Genomic DNA, 20,407 nt, shown 5'->3' on the forward strand with positions numbered 1-20,407 from the left:
TGCAAACTATTTACAAATGTGTGCAACTGTGGTACTACTTACAATTATGTGGATGTTTCAAATACAGTTTTTCCTTTTGTAACGCTCTCCTGCGTGCAAGGAGACGCCAGGACTCGCACAACAGTTTACTTTCACTTTCACATTGGTCCGTTTTCCGTGCAAACGTTACACTTTCTTGACGGCCTTTTTTTCCGGGGAATAAAAAGCAAGTAGCAGACTGTACACACTTCCTCCGATGAATATGCATTGGACTCTGGGCACTCTCCGTCGTCCGATCGAACGTCCGCATGTGCGTGCTCGGTTGCGTTCCGCGTTACGACACCGTCATAGCCGCCGCGTCAGCGGTTCCAATTTCGCCTTCATCATCATCGAGGATGATCACCGTCGTCATCAATGTACTATTTTAGCGTTGGTCGATGCCTTTCGTCTTGTAAGTGTAGAGCTGCTTGCAAACGCTCGCCATTGCCCGTTCCCTCCTCCATCTAGCTCCATCTAACGTCTTCTACTGCCGCGTCAATGCTTCTCAACCACGGAGTCACCACCCTCATCTTCATCATCGATGATGATCATCGTCGTCAACAATGTGCTTTTTCAGCGATGCTTTTGGTCTTTGAAAAAAACGGCTCGGGCGTGAGCTCCTCGCGACCGGCCGCCATTTTTCCTTTGTCTTCCATTCTCATCTCCTGCTCGATGCTCTAGCTCCGCCTCTACTGACGCCCACCCGATCTTGTCAAAAGAGAGTCATCGCTGCCCTCTAGGGGCCAAAAATAGTCATTAGGCACAACAGACAGACTTGAAACTTTCACCAGACATGCGGAAGGGTTTCCTCTACCCGTTTCAAAAAAAAAAAAAAATCATTGGATGACGTCTTTTGACGTCATTGGCAGTGAAGCGTAGGTTTTTACTTGACGTCTTTAAACGTCAGTGGCAGTGAAAGAGTTAAAGCATAGAATAATCTTATATTAATGGAACATTAAGCCTTAAAATGTTATTTCAATGCTGTTCAATCATGAAACAGATTGCAACCTGTCTGTTAAATGCAGTGGCTCACAGTTATAAGCCTGAAGTACATTTTCATACAAATCTTACAGTGTACATGTACAAGTTTACTGATTAGTAGTAAAAAAGAAATAAATCGCAGTAATTGATTTGTATCGGGATTAATCTGTATTGAATCGAATCGTGACCTATGAATTGTGATACAGATCAAAGCGCAAGATAGTAGGCAATTCACACTCCTGCAGGCAACCGCATTTTACTGTAAAGAAAGAAAATGCAGCAATATACTTGTAATTCAGTAAAATCAATGATTACATACACATACTGTAAAGTTGATAACAGTTCAACGGCTGTAAAATAACAGTAACTATAGCTGGCAACACAAATGCCAATATTTTACTGTTGCAGTATTTTATACAGTACTACAATTGTTTGACAGTACGGGCTGCATATTTCCCGCCCAATAAATACCTTATTTTGAAGGCATCACTATGCCTTTTCCGGTCTCACGGCCCCAGTGCAGCTGCAGCTAGCTAACTTTACAGTCACAGCTGAGAGGCAGTAGAGCAGAAGTGAAGTGAGACGCGGAGCGCGCGCGGGTCCCACCAGCAGTGAGTGTCTTCCTCAGCGGAGTATCCAGAGGTGCGCAACCAGGTGAGTGGAGCAGCAACCGACAGCACACCAAACGTCTGCTAACAGTTTAATGCACATCTACGGACACATCTCACTGTCATACTGTATGTAACACCTCGGAGGTGTGTGTATGGTCACGTCAAGCTCTCTGTTTTCTGAGGTCGTGGGTCTTATAGCTATGTTGATGTCTAAAACTGTATTGTGGTGGCTTTAAAAAATTAACGAGTGGATTCAACAATTAAGCGTTGTATTTATTTATTTTTTAATTACCTTAAGTTTACCTGCCAAGCTTGATTGTTCCTGCTAAGTGGATCATTTCTGCTGGAAGTACTGTGCCTGTATGCGATTGAGTACCTATACTTGCATGTTTTCACGGTTTGTTGGGCTCACTGAAACAAACCCAACGTTCACCATTTTTATGGTGTACATCGAAATTTTAGACTACTTTTTTTCCCCTCAAAAGGTCATATAAGCTTTTTTTTCATTTTGTTGTTGATGCATTTCCTTTTTGTTATGAACTTATTTTTATAAATCAAGCAGGGTAAATATGATGGGGTTGAGTGTGTGAGTGATGTGAGTTGTGCTTTGTAGCTGTTTATTTATTTTTTAACAGTATGCCACAGAGGTGAACTAGTGGTTTGTACGTCTGCCTCAGGGTTCAAATATTGGCTTAGACCCGCCTGTGTGGAGTTTGCATGATCTTCCTATGCGTGCATGGGTTTTCTGCAGACATCCCCACCACACACACACATTTATACATTTTATTTTTAAGACCTTAAGTGTGAATGGTTATGGTTGTTTGTTCGTCCCTGTGCACTTTCACGTTCACAGATGAGGAAGTAGTAAATACAGGGCCACTCGCTTTTGTGTATGTCACACGTCGTTCAAATGCGTTCTATCTTTCCGCAGCATACAGGAGTTATAAGCGCACAACAACAACACTAAATGTTCGATCCCAACTGATGAGTGGAGAGAGACGTCTTTAAAGTAATTGTCACAACTCTGGGCATCCATCTTCCTTAAACAAACCTTGTAACAACATTTCATGAGCTCCTCTTTAGAGAATCAGAAGCTCTTGCGAGATGGGACATTACGAGAATTACGCCTCAGAAGTGAAACACCCGTCAATGGAAACACCTAAGAGTCAAATTTGTAGAAATATTGCTTTTATTTAGCAAAAAAAATGTAATGGAAACACAGCTACTGATAGCCACAGCAACAAAAGAGGAAAACACAAAGAACTATCAAAGACAGAAAGCAACCAGCTAACTAAGGCCCTGTTCACACGTTGACACTCGTTCCTTAAACAAATCTTGTACAGACAGAAACGTTTCAAGACATGCGAGTGTCAAAAAGAAGACGCTGAGGACGTTTAATGGCTGTAATGTACATACCAAATCTGGAGTGGCGCTGTAGTGCTGCCACAGGGAGTTAACAGAAACTGTAGAAAAAGAATCAGCGAAGAAGACGAACCACTGATCTGAATAGCCGATAGGCCAAGACTTTTGAAGCCGCAAGGTCGCCATATTGCTCCTCCCAAGAAACATTTCTTGGCATACGATCCTATACATTTACAGTGTCGAAATTAGAGATCATTTGAGACAGTACATAGTCTAAACAGCATGATTTATGATGTTTTTAAATTTGTTAAACATAAACAAGAGAACTTCAGACATTTTACAACTTGCCTTAAATACGTGTATAAATTATATGCTTAATGACATTATTCTGCCCTTCAGAAGTTCACCGTTTGAGTTTGCAACCTTAGAGCGCCCTCCAGGGGTTGCTTTGTTCATTGTTTTGGTGAGAAGAGAGAATTCCAATGTGGCAGCACGCAACGCCGACTCGTTTATGTGCTACGCGAACTGTTGGATCCTGTTTTGTTGTTGCTTTGGACAATAATTGTCCGTAAGTACATGTGATGTTAAGAAAATAACACTGTGTATTCATTTTAGTTAATTTAGGACAGTATTAGAAATAAGAGACTGTTGTGCAATGTAACTAGCTATTAGCATGGGAGTGTGTCGTGTACAGTTAGCTAATACACATTGTTTGTTATTGTTTTTTTTTAGTTTTACGACGACCTAAAGAGGGTAATGGTCAGAGGCCATTGTTCAAATAAACAGCCCAAAAGGAAAACAAAGTCTGGTTATTTGGAACGTTGTTAACTCGCTGTCTAGCTGGTGAAATCTAGAAGCTTCGGAGCGAGGACAGCACAGACATTATCAGGAGGAAACTCAAAAGAATTATAACTGTAATTCAACAAAAGATGACTCTGCCAAATCTAATATTGGGGTCTAGGAACTGAGCGATAAAATAAAATGGAGTCTCAAAGTAGTTTATACAGGAGTCTGCTCGCGGGATGGGAGGAGTAAGATGGCCGCCCTGCCGCTTCAACGGCTTGCACAGGCGTGTATCGGCTAGCCAGTAATATATACAGATCAGTGAGACGAACACAAGAGAAGTGACAGTGCCGGGTGATTCATGTACAACAACATCATGCAAAACATTTAGCTGTAAAAGCATAAACAACCAAAGGAGGTTGCGCAAAACGACGACGACAAGCCTGTCTGCCATTGTTGCTGACAGACTGGCGGCTCGTGCGCTGTCACGCGAGAATTACATCTTCACTGGAGGAGTATTGGTGTCCACATTGGAACGTAGGGGCATGTTTTGAAATCTTTCCACTCTGGACCCCGGTTCCAAAAGTGATCAGTTTCGAGTTCCAAAAATGCGCCGCTGTGTGGACGAACTGCCCAAACGGCAAGAAACTTTTGCGGATACATTGAAACGGACTTTCGTGTGGACGGGGCCTAAATACAAGCAAACAGATGAGACAATGAGGAACACCTGAACAAGGCATGAGTGGCTGAGGAAGCTGATTGGAAGACAAAAGAGAACAGGTTGACGGGCACAAGTGGAAACAAAAACCCCCAAAAGCAGGAAAAGAAACTACAACTACAAGAAAACAAGAAAAAACATGTGGCGGGCGTGGCTCAGGGGTAAAGACGGTTGTCTTGTATCTGAAAGGTTGGTTGTTCGAATCCTTCACACACATTGCCTCCAGTGCTACTCACACTGGTGTATGTAAGGTGCGAATGTTTGGTGGTGGTCGGAGGGGCCCTACGTAGGCACACACTGGCAGCCTTGCTTCCGTCAGCCTGCCCCAGGGCAGCTGTGGCTACTTAAGTAGCTTACTCCCACCACAGTGTGAATGTGTGAATGCATAAATAATATAGCCATTCCATTGTAAAGCATCTTTGAGTGTCTAGAAAAGTACTATATAAATCAGATTTATTATTATTATTATTAACTCTTTGACCGCCAAAAACGTTTAATAACGTTTAGTAAAATCCAAATGAGTGCCGCCAAAAACGTTAAAAGACGTTAACTATGTTTTTTTGGGGGAAACGGGTGGAGGAAAGCCTTGGCCAGCTGTGCTGAAAGTATCAAGCAGATCGAGTTAGTATAATGACTATTTATGGGCACTAGATGGCAGCGATGACTCTCTTTGGACCAGATCGGGTAGGAGTCACTAGTAGAAGACGTGAGGCGGAGCTAGAGTGTTGAGGGGAGAATGGCTGAGGAAGCGAAAATGGCGACCGGTTGCAAGCAGCTCACGCTTGAGCATTTTTTTCAAAGACGAAAAGCATCGACCAATGCTAAAGAGCACATTGATGATGATGATGATGGTGACTCCGAGGTTGATGCCGAAGTTGGAAGCGTTGATGCGGCGGCTTCGATCACGTCGTAAAGCCTCACCAGTTAGCGATGCTAACGTCGGAAAACGTGGTGTACAACCGAGCACTTCTGCACAGGCGGACGTTCAATCGGACGATGAAGAGTACCCAGAGTCCAATGCATATTTATCGGAGGAGTGGGTACAGTCTGATCACGGAGAAGACACTGGTTCTGGACTACGATGCCACCATGAATGGAGTGGATAAGATGGATCAGAACATCTCTTACCACCCGGTATAGGAACTGAAGGACACGAGGAAGCCAGACGTAACACCAGATCACCGTATCATGATCCTGAGAGTAGACTTGATGACAACATGGCCAAACACACATGGAAAAAAAGGCCGGCAAGAAAGTGTAGGGTCTGCACGCGAAGGGGCAATCGCAGTGAAACTAATCTGTGGCGCAAATCCTGCTGCGTCCCCTTGCACGCAGAGGAGTGTTACACAATATACCACACAAAAAGAAAAACTTTGTAGTTGAAACATCCACACAATTGTAAATAGTACCACAGTTGCACACATTTGTAAATAGTTTGCCAAATTGTTTTGTCAAATTGTTACACTGTTGAATGTAAATAAACGTATTTTGCTATCAAAAAACACTTTTTCATTGTTGGTGGTAGTGTTTTATAGAAGTAAAGCACTGTTTAGGTGTTTGTGGCATTATATGAATGGGAAAAAAAGGTGTCAAATTCACTAGAGTGTATGAAAAAATATCGTTTCACAAAAAGCTTGATTTCTCCGTATTTTGGTCCAAAACAGAGCATTTGGGTGAAACTAACCTATTTTCTATTGTTGATTACTGAAAAACTGAATAAGGTAGAAACTTTTTTTTCCGATGAAAGATGAGAGTTCAATCTTTCATTTGGTAGTATTTGTGTTTCCATAGTCCAAACACAAAATTTTCTGTGGACCTTGAAAGATCAGTCAAAATGCTTAAATCGGCTTGCACCCACGGCATCCCTTTTCTGAAAACGTCTGGCAGTCAAAGAGTTAATGACATTATCCCGGAAAGAACAGTTAAGAACTAATCGGGCTGCTCTATTCTTTACAATTTGGAGTTTTTTATGATCTTTTGCAGAAGCACTTGACCAAATAACAGGACAATATTCCAAATGTGACAAAACAAGTGATCGAACGACAGTATGTACAATTGTGGGTGGAACAAATTCAGAGCATTTTCTTGAAATTGCAATGCCCTTGCCCATTTTAGAAACAATATGATCAATATGATCAGACCAACACAGTAAATTATCTACAGTATTTTCACACCCAGCAATTTGACCTTGGACACCTGTTTTACGTGTATCCCATCAACATGCAAATTGAGTACAGTGGCATTAGCAACAGCATACCTGCTACCAAATACAATAGATTTAGTTTTGGCAGTATTTAATACCAGCCGGTTCATTCTCACCCATTTGATAACATTATTCAACTCAGCCTTAAGTTTTTCTTTCAGTACAATTGAGAATGGTTACGTACAGAACAAAGTTGAATCATCAGCATACATTATTAACTCAGGGTTAAAAATTTGCATCTAAGTTATCAATACCAGGGGATGTATCATCCGAAAGGGAGCACAACATTTTCTCCACAGCATCTTGGTTAACTGTATTAAATAAAAAAGAACAAGTTTTGCCACTAATAACGTCGTTTATTATATTCCATCTAAAATTGTCATGTTAGGATTGCATGCTGGCTCTCAAACTGTCAACTTTGTCAATGAAAAAGTTGTTAAAATAATTGGCAATTTCCCCTGGTTTGGTAATAACCTGACCAACACATTCAATAAAGAGTTGATGTTTGTCAGATTTGTTTTCCATAGTTGTGGGTTTTTGTTTAAAATAATATTTATTTTTTTATGTAATTTAACTTGATGACTTTATTCCTTAGCTTGCGATAGAAAATTCCGTCCGAGTGGCAATCTGATTTAAGTGCCACAGCTTTAGCTCTGTACCTTTGATGCATCAGGGACCTCAACTCATCATCAATCCATGATGCACCATTTCCCTTCACAGGCCTCTTTTTAAGTGGAGCATGCTGATTTACCAGTTTTACTGATAAGTTATCAATAAAGCACTTATCACATGCCACATCAAATGGCAAATAATCTTTTAATTGACACAAAAATTATTAAATAAAATTTCCCACTATGTATATGACCTCATTTGAGCAAGAAAACACCACAAGGAGCAACAATAAAATAACCTAACTTTGGCTGATGCCTCAGAAGATGAATTGTAAGCTGAATGTGAATCTTCAAAGTTGAGGCTGATTTCATCTGTTGAGAGGTCAAACTTCTAAAACTTTTAAAGAGTTAAAATTTTGGATTTTGGTCTTACCTGCGATTGGAATTGATTTTCCACTGAAATTTTAACAGTTCCTGAAAATTTAAGGTTCATATGTTTTACCTAAGGTACTACTTTGTCAATTTTTTAGGTACGTCCATGTATTACATATCATTTTAAAGGGAATTAAGTGCAGAATTTGAATATATGAATAATTGATTTTTTTGGGTAATTGAGGACCTTTTTGCCAGAGCAGGTCACATATAGTTTACCTTTTCAACCCCTTTTACACCCAAAGCATAATTCATGCCCACTCTCCACTTAATCATATTTTAATATTACAAAATAAGAAATACTGAAGCCATAATTTATTAACAATTATGATTACAGTAATGATTATGTTTTACCGTTACAAAACCTAATGAGGGCACAGGGAGAACAAACTTCATGCAGGAGGGCCTGAACTATGACAACTAGTAGATATATGCAACTGAACTTGATGCTTTATATGTATAGTGCCTGCAGTGGTCACACATTATGTAGATTAGTGTTGTTTAATAGCAGAAGTTTGAGTATTCAAAATGGAACACTCATCTGAACTTGTGTTTGTCCTCATTTCCTCTTGTAGCTTTCTTAATAAGCCATTGCTGCAGGGTTTGACACCTGAATACCACTTACAGGTGATATTTAGACTTTGAAATTGAGAAAACAGCGTTATGACTAAAAGGTTATTTCTGCCAACTCCTCATTTGGTGCTATAATGAGCGTTTCTGGTCATAAGGTCAACCACTGAAAATGCGAAATATCTAAAATTCATATGCTTCATAACAGGCCAGGATATGTGAAACATCCACATAATTGTAAGTAGTACCACAGTTGCACACATTTGTAAATAGTTTGCGAAATTGTTTTGTCAAATTGTTACACTGTTGAATGGAAATAAACGCATTTTGCAATCAAAAAACACTTTTTCATTGTTGGTGAAAGCGGTTTTACAGAAGTAAAGCACTATTTAGGTGTTTGTGGCATCATTCATGGACAAAAAGAAGTGTACAATTCACTAGAGTGCATGAAATAACATCGTTTCACAAAAAGCTCTTTTTCTCCTTCAAAACAGAGAATTTCGGTGAAAGTAACCATTTTCTATTGTTGATTACTGAAGAACGGAATAAGGTAGAAACAAACTTTTTTTTTTCTGATGAAAGATGAGAGTCCAATCTTTCATTTGGTCGGATATGTGTTTCCATAGTCCAAACACAACATTTTCTGTGGACCTTGAAAGATCACTCAAAATGCTTAAATCGGCTGGCACTGGCGACAACCCGTTTTTGAAAACGTCTGGCAGTCAAAGAGTTAAGTATAGTCCAGAATGATGCACATATGGCCGATCAAGTCATCCTTCTCTGTTGTTGTAGTCTGGCTTGTATTTGGTATTGTGTCATGTTTTAAAGGTGCATTGTGCAGTTTAATGGGGTAATGTTAAAGCTTTTTCTTCATCATGCATGCGCCACCAATGCCCAGATGAGTACGAAGAGCCCTGACTGTTTTACTGTGACTGTACCTATCAGCTTTTATCTTCCCTTCATATAGTGCGGACCCTCACACTCCACAGTTTCCTTGGGGAGGGGAGGAGCGGAGTTTTTCTGACCTCATTTGAAGTCATGTCTTTGTTTGTCAACTGTGGCTGTCGCTTTTAGATTGTGCACGTACTAGCACGCGCACCATTAAGAAGCCTGACATAGATGCTGCACTTAAGATTTGGGCCAGAGGTGGCAGTCATGAGTAAAAAAGAGACAAAATGCACAAAGATCCTTTAACTCTTTGACTGCCAAGCATTTCCAGAAAATATGTGAACACACAACATACTACCAAAAGAAAGATTGGACTCTCATCTTTCATCAGAAAAAAAGTTTGTTTCTACCTTATTCCGTTTTTCAGTAATCAACAATAGAAAATGGTTAGTTTCACCCAAATGCTCTGTTTTGAAACAAAATACGGAGAAATCAAGCTTTTTGTGAAACGATATTATTTCATGCACTCTAGTGAATTTGACACTTTTTTTCCCCATGAAGGATGCCACAAACACCTAAACAGTGCTTTACTTCTGTAAAACACTACCACCAACAATGAAAAAGTGTTTTTTGATAGCAAAATAAGTTTATTTACATTCAACAGTGTAACAATTTGACAAAACAATTTGGCAAACTATTTACAAATGTGTGCAACCGTGGTACTATTTACAATTGTGTGGATGTTTCAAATACAGTTTTTCTTTTTGTAACACTCCCCTGCGTGCAAGGGGACGCAGCAGGATTTGCACAACAGATTAGTTTCACTGCGATTGCAGACGCTACACTTTTTTGCTGGCTTTTTTTTCCGGGGAATAGCAAGTATATACTGCAGTGTGTGTTTGGCCATGTTGCCATCAAGTCTACGCTCAGGATCATGATACGGTGACGTTACGGTGGTGTTACGTCTGGCTTCCTCATGTCCTTCAGTTCCTATACCGGGTGGTAAGAGATGTTCTGATCCATCTTATCCGCTCCATTCATGGTGGCATCGTAGTCCATAACCAGTGTCTTCTCCGTGATCAGACTGTACCCACTCCTCCGATGAATATGCATTGGACTCGGGGCACTCTTCGTCGTCCGATTGAACGTCCGCCTGAGCAGAAGTGCTCGGTTGTGCTCCGCGTTTTTCCGGCGTTAGCATCGCTAGCCGGTGAGGCTTTATGACGTGATCATAGCCGCCGCGTCAACGCTTCCAACTTCGGCGTCAACCTCGGAGTCACCATCATCATCATTGTCGTCATCAATGTGCTCTTTAGCACTGGTTGATGCTTCTCTTCTTTGAAAAAACCGATCAAGCGTGAGCTGCTTGCCACCGGTTGCCATTTTCGCTTTCTCAGCCATTGTCCCCTCAACACTCTAGCTCCGCCTCACGTCTTGTACTACTGACGCCTACCCGATCTTGTCCAAAAAGAGTCATCGCTACCATCTAGGGGCCCAAAATAGTCATTATACTAACTAGATCTGCTTGATACTTTCAGCACAGCTGGCCAAGGCTTTCCTCCACCCGTTTCCCCAAAAAAACAAAAAAAAACTTGGTGAACGTCTTTTAACGTCTTTGGCGCGCCTCCGTAGGATTTTACTAAACGTTATTTAACGTTTTTGGCAGTCAAAGAGTTAATATGCACAAACAATTATTATGGTTAACAGTGGAATACAAACTAAAATATTGTCTGTTGTTTATGTATAATGTAATATGGAATGGAACACCCCATTTTTTTTCGAGAACAGATAGAATTTTCAGGAGTTTGCCATGTACATAACACCCGTCAAGTGAGTATGGGTAACTTGATAGTGCCCAAAACACAAAAAAACTTCTTGATGAGAACTGTTCATTATCGTTCTTCCTTGGCTTGGAATGGACTCGCATTTATTGCAAGAAACGTCAGCAGCAAGTTATCTTTCAAAAAGTTATTAAAATACACATTACAGATGAACTAATTTATTCCTTAAAATAGGGCAATCAATGTAACTGCATGTATTAATGTATGCATCTGCAATTTCAATTTTATTTTATTTTTATTTTCTTTTGTGACCTTTCAAATTGTGTATTGTTGTTTGTCCGTTTCTACTTACTTTATCTGTTTAATACTGTTTTTATTTAGTGTTTTTATTTTTACTGCGTAGAGTAATTTTAAACTCTATGTTTTTGTTGAATTATTTGAGGACCCCAGGAAGAGTAGCGACCACTTTGTGGAAGCTAATGGAGATCCTAATAAAGAATAAAGAATAAGGAATGGATGTTATATCACAAATGCTTTTGGTCACATGAAGAAAAGAAAAAAAAACTGTTCACAACATTTTCGTTTGTTTTGTTTTGTCCCACCACCCCACCCCAAGTAATACACAAGGGACACTACACTATTGTATTTAAAGTAAATATAGCCTGTGTGCATTTTGGGGCGGGCTGTCATGGTGACTATTTGGGCGATGGTTAGCTCACTGCGTTGAGCACCCTCACCATGTGTAGAGGCTTGGCCTTAGAGCAGGCGACCCCAGTTAAATTCCTGGGCTGTCCTGTCAATTAAAGGCAAAAAAAAAAAGCCCCCCCAAATATATATATAGAAAAGCAGAATGCCAAAATCTAATATAATATAAAACATGTTTTCAGTTATTTCACCTTTTTTTGTTCAGTACATAACTCTACATCAGTTCATACATAGTTTTGATGCCCTCAGTGAGAATACAAAGTATACCAGCCATGAGAATAAAGCAAATGCATTGAATAAGAATGCATTGAATAAGAAAGTGTGTCCAAACTTTTGGCCTGTATATATATATATATATATATATATATATATATATATATATATATATATATATATATATATATATATATATATTAGTGCTGTCAAAGTTGAAGTATTAACTGATTAATTAATCACAAAAAATATCGCATTAATCATGAATTAACACAGATTAACGCATATTAATTTTGACCATAGATTATCCTTTAGCGTGACAGCGGATGGCTACGTTTAAGGTAGCATAGGTTGTTTGAGCAATAAACATAATTACATGCATTAAAGTAAAGCATTTAATAAATGTTTGCGTAGACGACCGATTAGATGAACGAATCTTTTGAATGGTTCTTTTTAATGAACTGATTCTAAAGATTCAGTTCACAAACTGTCATGCCCATCACTAGTGGACAGATGAGTCCAAAATTGGTCACAACTAAAACAGTCATGTTTGGTGAAAACACTGCATACCAGCAAAATAACCTTCTCCCTACAGTGAAGCAGGGTGGTGAGAATGTTAAGTTCTGGGCTGGCTTTTCATCCTCAGGACCTGGACAACTCCACATAGTCCAGGGAATCATGAATTCAGAGGAATATTGTGAAATCCTGGATCATAATCTGAAGCCGTTCTTTGTGAAGTTACAGTCTGGTAGAAGATGGATCATGCAACATAACAATAATCCAAAGCATTCCGGTAATACAACCAAAGAATGTCTGAAGAACAACAAGATTCATGTTCTGGATGTGCCCAGTTAAAATCCTGTCTTAAATTTTTTCAAAATACTGTGGCGGGACCTGAAGCGGGCAGTTTAGGCTAGACGCCCATCCAACCTCTCTCAATTGGCTGCATTTTGCAAGGAAGAGTGACAAAAATCCCCCAAAGTAGATGTGAAAGACTGATAAATCACTAAAGAAAGTGTTTGCATGAAATTACCATTGCAAAAGGAGGTGCAATGTCAGATTAAGTGAGAGGTTCACATACTTTTGCACTCATGACATCTGAGTTTTTCTTAAATTAACAACTTTTGTTCAAGAATGAATGACAATATTATCATTCTTTTTGTTCAAGTCTCTCTCTCTCTCTCTCTCTCTCTATATATATATATATATTAAGGATGCACCAAAATTACATATATATATATATATATATATATATATATATATATATATATATATATATATATATATATATATATATATATTAGTGCTGTCAAAGTTGAAGTATTAACTGATTAATTAATCACAAAAAATATCGCATTAATCATGAATTAACACAGATTAACGCATATTAATTTTGACCATAGATTATCCTTTAGCGTGACAGCGGATGGCTACGTTTAAGGTAGCATAGGTTGTTTGAGCAATAAACATAATTACATGCATTAAAGTAAAGCATTTAATAAATGTTTGCGTAGACGACCGATTAGATGAACGAATCTTTTGAATGGTTCTTTTTAATGAACTGATTCTAAAGATTCAGTTCACAAACTGTCATGCCCATCACTAGTGGACAGATGAGTCCAAAATTGGTCACAACTAAAACAGTCATGTTTGGTGAAAACACTGCATACCAGCAAAATAACCTTCTCCCTACAGTGAAGCAGGGTGGTGAGAATGTTAAGTTCTGGGCTGGCTTTTCATCCTCAGGACCTGGACAACTCCACATAGTCCAGGGAATCATGAATTCAGAGGAATATTGTGAAATCCTGGATCATAATCTGAAGCCGTTCTTTGTGAAGTTACAGTCTGGTAGAAGATGGATCATGCAACATAACAATAATCCAAAGCATTCCGGTAATACAACCAAAGAATGTCTGAAGAACAACAAGATTCATGTTCTGGATGTGCCCAGTTAAAATCCTGTCTTAAATTTTTTCAAAATACTGTGGCGGGACCTGAAGCGGGCAGTTTAGGCTAGACGCCCATCCAACCTCTCTCAATTGGCTGCATTTTGCAAGGAAGAGTGACAAAAATCCCCCAAAGTAGATGTGAAAGACTGATAAATCACTAAAGAAAGTGTTTGCATGAAATTACCATTGCAAAAGGAGGTGCAATGTCAGATTAAGTGAGAGGTTCACATACTTTTGCACTCATGACATCTGAGTTTTTCTTAAATTAACAACTTTTGTTCAAGAATGAATGACAATATTATCATTCTTTTTGTTCAAGTCTCTCTCTCTCTCTCTCTCTCTATATATATATATATATATTAAGGATGCACCAAAATTACATATATATATATATATATATATATATATATATATATATAATTTTTGGGGCCGAAACGGACAACCGAAAATGAGAAATGCTTGGCCGAAAAACAAAACGGCGAAAAAAATATGCCAATTTTTTTTTTATCATCATTGCATTTATTAGAATTTATTAAAATTATAATATTATTATAAAATATTTAGGCCTATTTAGCACTGGCATTTTAACAAAGCACAATATTAATTGAAATGCGTCCACACCACAGGCATCAGAGACATGAATGGTGAATGGTACATTAAACGCCAAACGCGGGGTGAGCAACAGAGCATTTTCTGGTGGTGCAATTGTACTTAATAGTCAATGTACAGTGGCGTGCACAGAGATTTTGGGGGACAAGTGCTCTGGGGGGAAAAAAGGGCACTTTTGTGCACAAGAAATATACCTTACTGACAATTCCGAGATGACATCACAAGTCAAGATGGCCGTCAATTTGATAAACAAAATCTATCTGCTCATTGAAAAGCGTTGGACCTTGGATTGTTGTAATTTGATTTGTGAGGATTATTTTGTTTTCAAAATGTGATGAGATGTCGTTTGTATGATAGTCACAGGAAATAGCATTACAATCTGCCGTCTGTTTTGACCGTATAAAGGAAGCATTTGCATTGTGTTGCATTGGAGACATATCAGAAATGGCTGGATGTTCGGAAATGTCAATAGAAGTTTTTAAATAAACATTACACATGTTTAATTCAAACAAAGACTTGCTTTGCGTTTTTTGTTTGTTTTTGTTTTGCTTGCGTCAGCACAACATCCTCTTTCGGCCATATTCTTTCGGTTTGAATTAAATTTCGGCCAAATGCCCAAAATGCATATATTTGCCATTTCCGTCCGAAAATTTTACATTACAGCCGTTAAACGTCCTCTTCTTTTGGACACATGCATGTCTTGAAACTTTTTTGTGTCTACAAGATTATTTTGAGGAACAAAGCAAAACTTTGCTTCCGTGTGAACAGGGCCTTAGTGAGTGTCTTCCCCGGGGAGCAAGGGCCATGTTTAATACACGCGGTGTTTGCCACCTGTTCGCAATTTTGCTCTTCAATGTCATATGTTCATGAGGTGGAAAATGCTAATATCGACTTGCAAACTGCGATGTGAACCTATTTGAGCCTTGCAAATATAATTTTGTTAGTTAGAATGATAATTTTAATCATAATAATTGTGAAGCTGGTACAATGTGCTGCATGAGGATTTCATATGGGGGGAAAAAAAGCTGAGGCGAAATCAATATGGCCTAATTAAAGCATGTAGGCAGAAAGCTGTCTTGCATGGCAGACATCTTTCATGTGGTAAATATGCAAAAAGGGAGAGAAGCATCTGCTGTTTGGCTCGCAACAATCTGCCTGTCATGTAGGCAGGGACCATCTATTGATTGCCACATGAAAGTCCAAAGAGCCTTTTGCATGCCGACAGGCTGCCAGCACCAATTCGGCAGCGGGGAGAACGTTTACTAGCCAATGTTCTACAGTGTTTGAGTTAATATTGGATCGATGTGGAAAATCTTGTTCATCTGCATATCATAGTTTGTGGAAAGCGATTCAACTAATGGTGACTGACACAAAGTCCATGGTAAACAACATGGCACAGGACTAAATTAAGTATAATGTCACAGTCAGTCAGTAAATACATTTCTATTGCTGTGCTGAAAATATGCTGAAACAAACTGTCTATTTTTTTTCTCCAATTGCTGTTTTTATCTGGCCTCTTAATTACCAGGGCTCGGCAAAATTCTGAATTTTAGAATTCAATTTAATGGATGAATTTGAATTGCTGGAAATATAATTTGAATTCAGTGCAATTGGCAGAAATTCATTCTCATCACATACAAGTGAGAATGAGACTTTAACAAATAGCCTATGTTCTTCAAATTAGAAGTACTTAACTAACATTAAGTAGAAATGTCCTTAATGTAGGGAATCTCAGCACACTCATCCACCCCCTCCCCCTTCGATAAATAAATACTATTCTGGGACGTACTGAGAACTGAGGGGTGGACGACGTGCTGAATCAGATTTGTCGATTGGGCGAGGAGGTCGATGGGGGTGGACATCCAGCGATTACTATTTGTCCCGCCTTGACAAGTCATCTTTGCACCCATGCTCCCCATTTGTTTAATATTTTCCCGTACCGAATTTTGTTCAAATGTCCCTGTTTGTGGTAATCAAGTACTAGTAGTCGTGTTTCAAACGATTAGCAAGCTCTGAATGAAGCCTGATAACAATCCTCAGATGTGTTGGCTGACGGGGACATGGAAAACTGGCTGGATAGGGGTACTCGTAGACCGGGGTTGAGAACCAGGCCTACAGGGTAAAGTTGTTGCATTTAATGGTCAACAGTTCCTCAAACGTTGTCAGCAGGATTGTTCTGTTAAACCATCATATCAAACAATTTCAGAGTTTTCCAGTTTTTTTTTCTTCTTTTCTCTGAGAGAGCACAGTATTGTTCATTCGGTAATTTTCGGTAATTTTACCGATTCGACATGTCATCTTCATTGCTCTCTCTTTTAATTAATTTATTTATTTTTATTTTGCATGTGCGTGAGTATGTGCATGTGCGTGTGAGTGCATGTGTGTGTGCATGTGAGTGTGCGCTCATTAATTCACCTAAAACGTATTAAAAATCCCATACCCTTCACCTAAACCAAATACTTCAGAATCCAGCTAGAGTCGTGAGGCTGTCAGGAGACCCGAGGAAGGATCAAAGAAAAGAAAGGAAAGTGAAATCCAGCACTGAACCAGACATCACCCACCGGGTTACCAACCAGAGTCTTTCACCAACCCCAGAAACATCTAAATTCCAACAAATTAGGGAGACCTCAAGAGACCAAAGGAGAGACTGAGAAAAGGAAGGAAGGATAGATGAAGCAGAATGAGATCCACTGACATCAGCCTCCACCGATTCAACGGCCAGAGGAAAAAGCAGATTGTGTTTGAATTTCGATAGATGCTGGTGTGGTGGATCTGGAATGCATGAAAACCGCCACCAAAGCGGGGAGCCGTCGACCCCAGCCAGGACAGAGCAAGCATAACCCCCTAGTTTCCCCCAGGCCACGGCAGCGCCAAGGCACAACCCCCGGGCCGGAGAGCAAACCCAGGAGCCAGGAGCACCATCCACCCCAACACGGCCCGCGCCCCCAGCCCAACGCAGCAGAACGGGGCACGGCAGGCCCGCCAGGCACCGTACACGCCCTTTTTAATAATTTCCAAATCGGCTGAAACAGCCGCAAGTGAAGAGCGTAACTCGGCATTATCTCGTTGGAGGTCACTTACCTGTTGGCCGACGAATTCCAAACTCACCTTTAATTCTTTAACGTCCTTGCGGATGAGGCAGAGGACATCTAGTTTTTTATTTATGGACTACTACCAAACTACTACCACTATTACTGAAACGTCCGTAGCAGCTAGATCGTCCGTGTTCGTCGCTGAGTCATTTTTTCTCTTCTTGGAAGGTTTCTTGAAGGAAGGATCCTCCATCGCGTAGCTGTAAAAGTATCCGTCGATGAAATGTTCAAGGTCCTCCACGCTGGGTGGTATTCCAAATCTGCCAGATGAAAGAGAGAAGAGAAAAGCCAAGTTATATGGTGGTTAAATTCGGATTTGGTTTAGCATAATAGAGCTAGTTCTATCTTAGCAGCAGGGCGCCACCATGTTGGGTATTCCCGGTCTCGCTGTAGGTCTCGCGATAGTCACACCATCTTGCGATAGGTCCTCCCTAAAGGTACATACGTAGACTTTTCCAGTTTTAAAGATCTGTTTTATCCGAGAATGCTTTTATTGTTAATGAAACAACCCGGATAGCAAAATGTGGTTGAATCAATATTGAAACATAGTTCATCTTAAGTATTGAATCTACGTTGAGATCTAAAGTTTAAATTATACAGAAAGCGCAAGGTTGATAAAATGTTGAGTCAACGTTTGCTTAACCATAAATAACACAATATCAATGTTCGTTTAACCACCATCTAAATCCGAATCTTCATGCATATTTTAGTTGATTTTATATTGAATTCTCAAGTTTAAATTATATAGAAAGCACAAGGTTGATAAAATATTGAGTCAATGTTTGCTTTTCAACCATAAATCACACAATATCAATGTTGATTCAACCATCATCTAAATTAGAACCTACATCAATCCATCCAACCATTTTCTTAACCGCTTGTCCTCATAAGGTTCGCGGGGGGTACTGGAGCCTATCCCAGTTGGCCTCGGGCAGTAGGCGGGGTACACCCTGAACTGGTTGCCAGACAATCGCAGGGCACACAGAGACGAACAACCATCCACACTCACAATCACAGCTATGGACAATTTGGAGTGTACAATTAACCTGCCACGGATGTCTTTGGAAACATGGGAGGAAACCGGAGTACCCAGAGAAAACCCACGCAAGCACGGGGAGAACATGCAAACTCCACCCAGGAAGGCCGAAGCCCGGACTCGCTCTCACGCCCTCTGCACTGGGAGACGGACGTGCTAACCAGTCAGCCACCGTGGCGCTCTAGAATCTACATGCATAATGATAATATTTTTGTAATATTTCCGTCACTTCCTCCACATTATTAGTGAGCAAATACTTATTTGAAATAGACCAGACAAAGGCTCATTTATGCTTAACGTTGAATAGGGATACAGTTACGTACAAATGACAATGTGAAAGTGGAGAACTTTGCCTAGGAGTGTCGCATAGAGATGATCCATATATTCACATGTTCGTCTCAGCAAGCTGTATAACATTCTAAAAGATGTGTCCTTAACTCCCCACATGTTTTGAGTCATTAAGCATTGAAGTATGAATTAGGGTTAGTCTAAAGAGTGAGAACTTTGCATGGGAGTGTCACACAGGTGGATATTTTTTTAGTTAGAGCCCTGGAAATGGCTAAGAAGTTAAGTTTCATGCAACAGGATGAACACCATGCTGGTGTTCAGGTCTAAAAATTTGTTCAGAAAAAGTGTCTTGAAAAAAAAACTATATAAATATAATATATATATATATATATATATATATATATATATATATATATATATATATATATATATATATATGCATACATACAGTGGAACCTCGGCGTTTGTCTCAGAACTCGTACAAATCGGACTTCAACCCAAAAATCAGATTAAAAAATGCCTCGGAGTATGAACTCATTTTTGGAATTTGAACACCCAAGCAAAGCAAGCTAAGCCGAACGTACCTTAAAAATGGGTAGCTGAGTGAAGCCGAGCGAAGCCGAGCAATGCCGAATGCTCCCGCTGCGCTAGTTGAGACGATGCACTGCTCATTTCTAGTCAGATCGTGAATACTCCCGGATGTGCTCCATACTTGCGGGTGCATTTTTATTTTTCCACGACAATTTTCTTCGCCATGGGCCTAAGAACAATGCCATTGGCAGCAAAGAAAAACACACAGTGCTACAAACACAGTGGAATTAGGGAGGAGATTATCGCATTGTTGTAACAATTATATATTTTTTTGCACTGACACACAAACAAGCACACATACAAATGGTCTCCCAGGCGGGGATGCGAACCCACGCCAACCTGTATCGTAGGCAAGTGACGGTACCACCTGGAGCTCCGTGCCATTGTAACTACCGTGGCTACTTCTGTATACACTGGCACAAGGACCCCCCTTAGCTGTTCAACATCGTGCCTGACGTTAAACAACGCACGCAAGGACCGCTTAGTAGTCTAACAATATGCCCAATGTAAAATATACTAACTTAGCACTGAACTAAAGATAGCATTAACATAGCATTTATTATCCACTGATGCCATCACACCACAACAACAAAAAAGGTAAGGTATTTTTTTATTGGTTAAATACTGTACTGTACTGTAAATGTAAAAAAACATAAATCGAAATAAAAAATAATTTTAGGAATTATCTGTTTTTGGAGCTTGGGAACGGATTAATTGCATTTACATTATTTCCATGGGAAAAAATGCTTTGGAGGTTGAACAATTCGGACTTTGAACACTTCGCAGGAACACATTATGTTCAAACTCAGAGGTACCACTATATATATATATATATATATATATATATATATATATATATATATATATATATATATATATATATATATATATATATATATACAGACGCTCCCCACATTACGAACGAGTTAGGTTCCGGACGATCGTTCGTAAGGTGCTATATTTTGT

General features: G+C 39.6%; 1 protein-coding gene across 1 annotated transcript in view; it reads left to right on the forward strand.

Moving 5' to 3' along the window:
- Nucleotides 1–1,537: 1,537 nt before the first annotated feature.
- rbfox1 (RNA binding fox-1 homolog 1) overlaps nucleotides 1,538–20,407 on the forward strand; it is a 351,722-nt gene continuing 332,852 nt past the window's right edge. Inside the window, exon 1 of the mRNA XM_077556739.1 lies at nucleotides 1,538–1,653. The gene's annotated coding sequence lies outside the window, so the exon portion shown is untranslated. The remainder of the gene's footprint in view (nucleotides 1,654–20,407) is intronic.

Source organism: Vanacampus margaritifer, chromosome 2 (genome assembly GCF_051991255.1).
Source record: "Vanacampus margaritifer isolate UIUO_Vmar chromosome 2, RoL_Vmar_1.0, whole genome shotgun sequence".
Taxonomy (NCBI): domain Eukaryota; kingdom Metazoa; phylum Chordata; class Actinopteri; order Syngnathiformes; family Syngnathidae; genus Vanacampus; species Vanacampus margaritifer.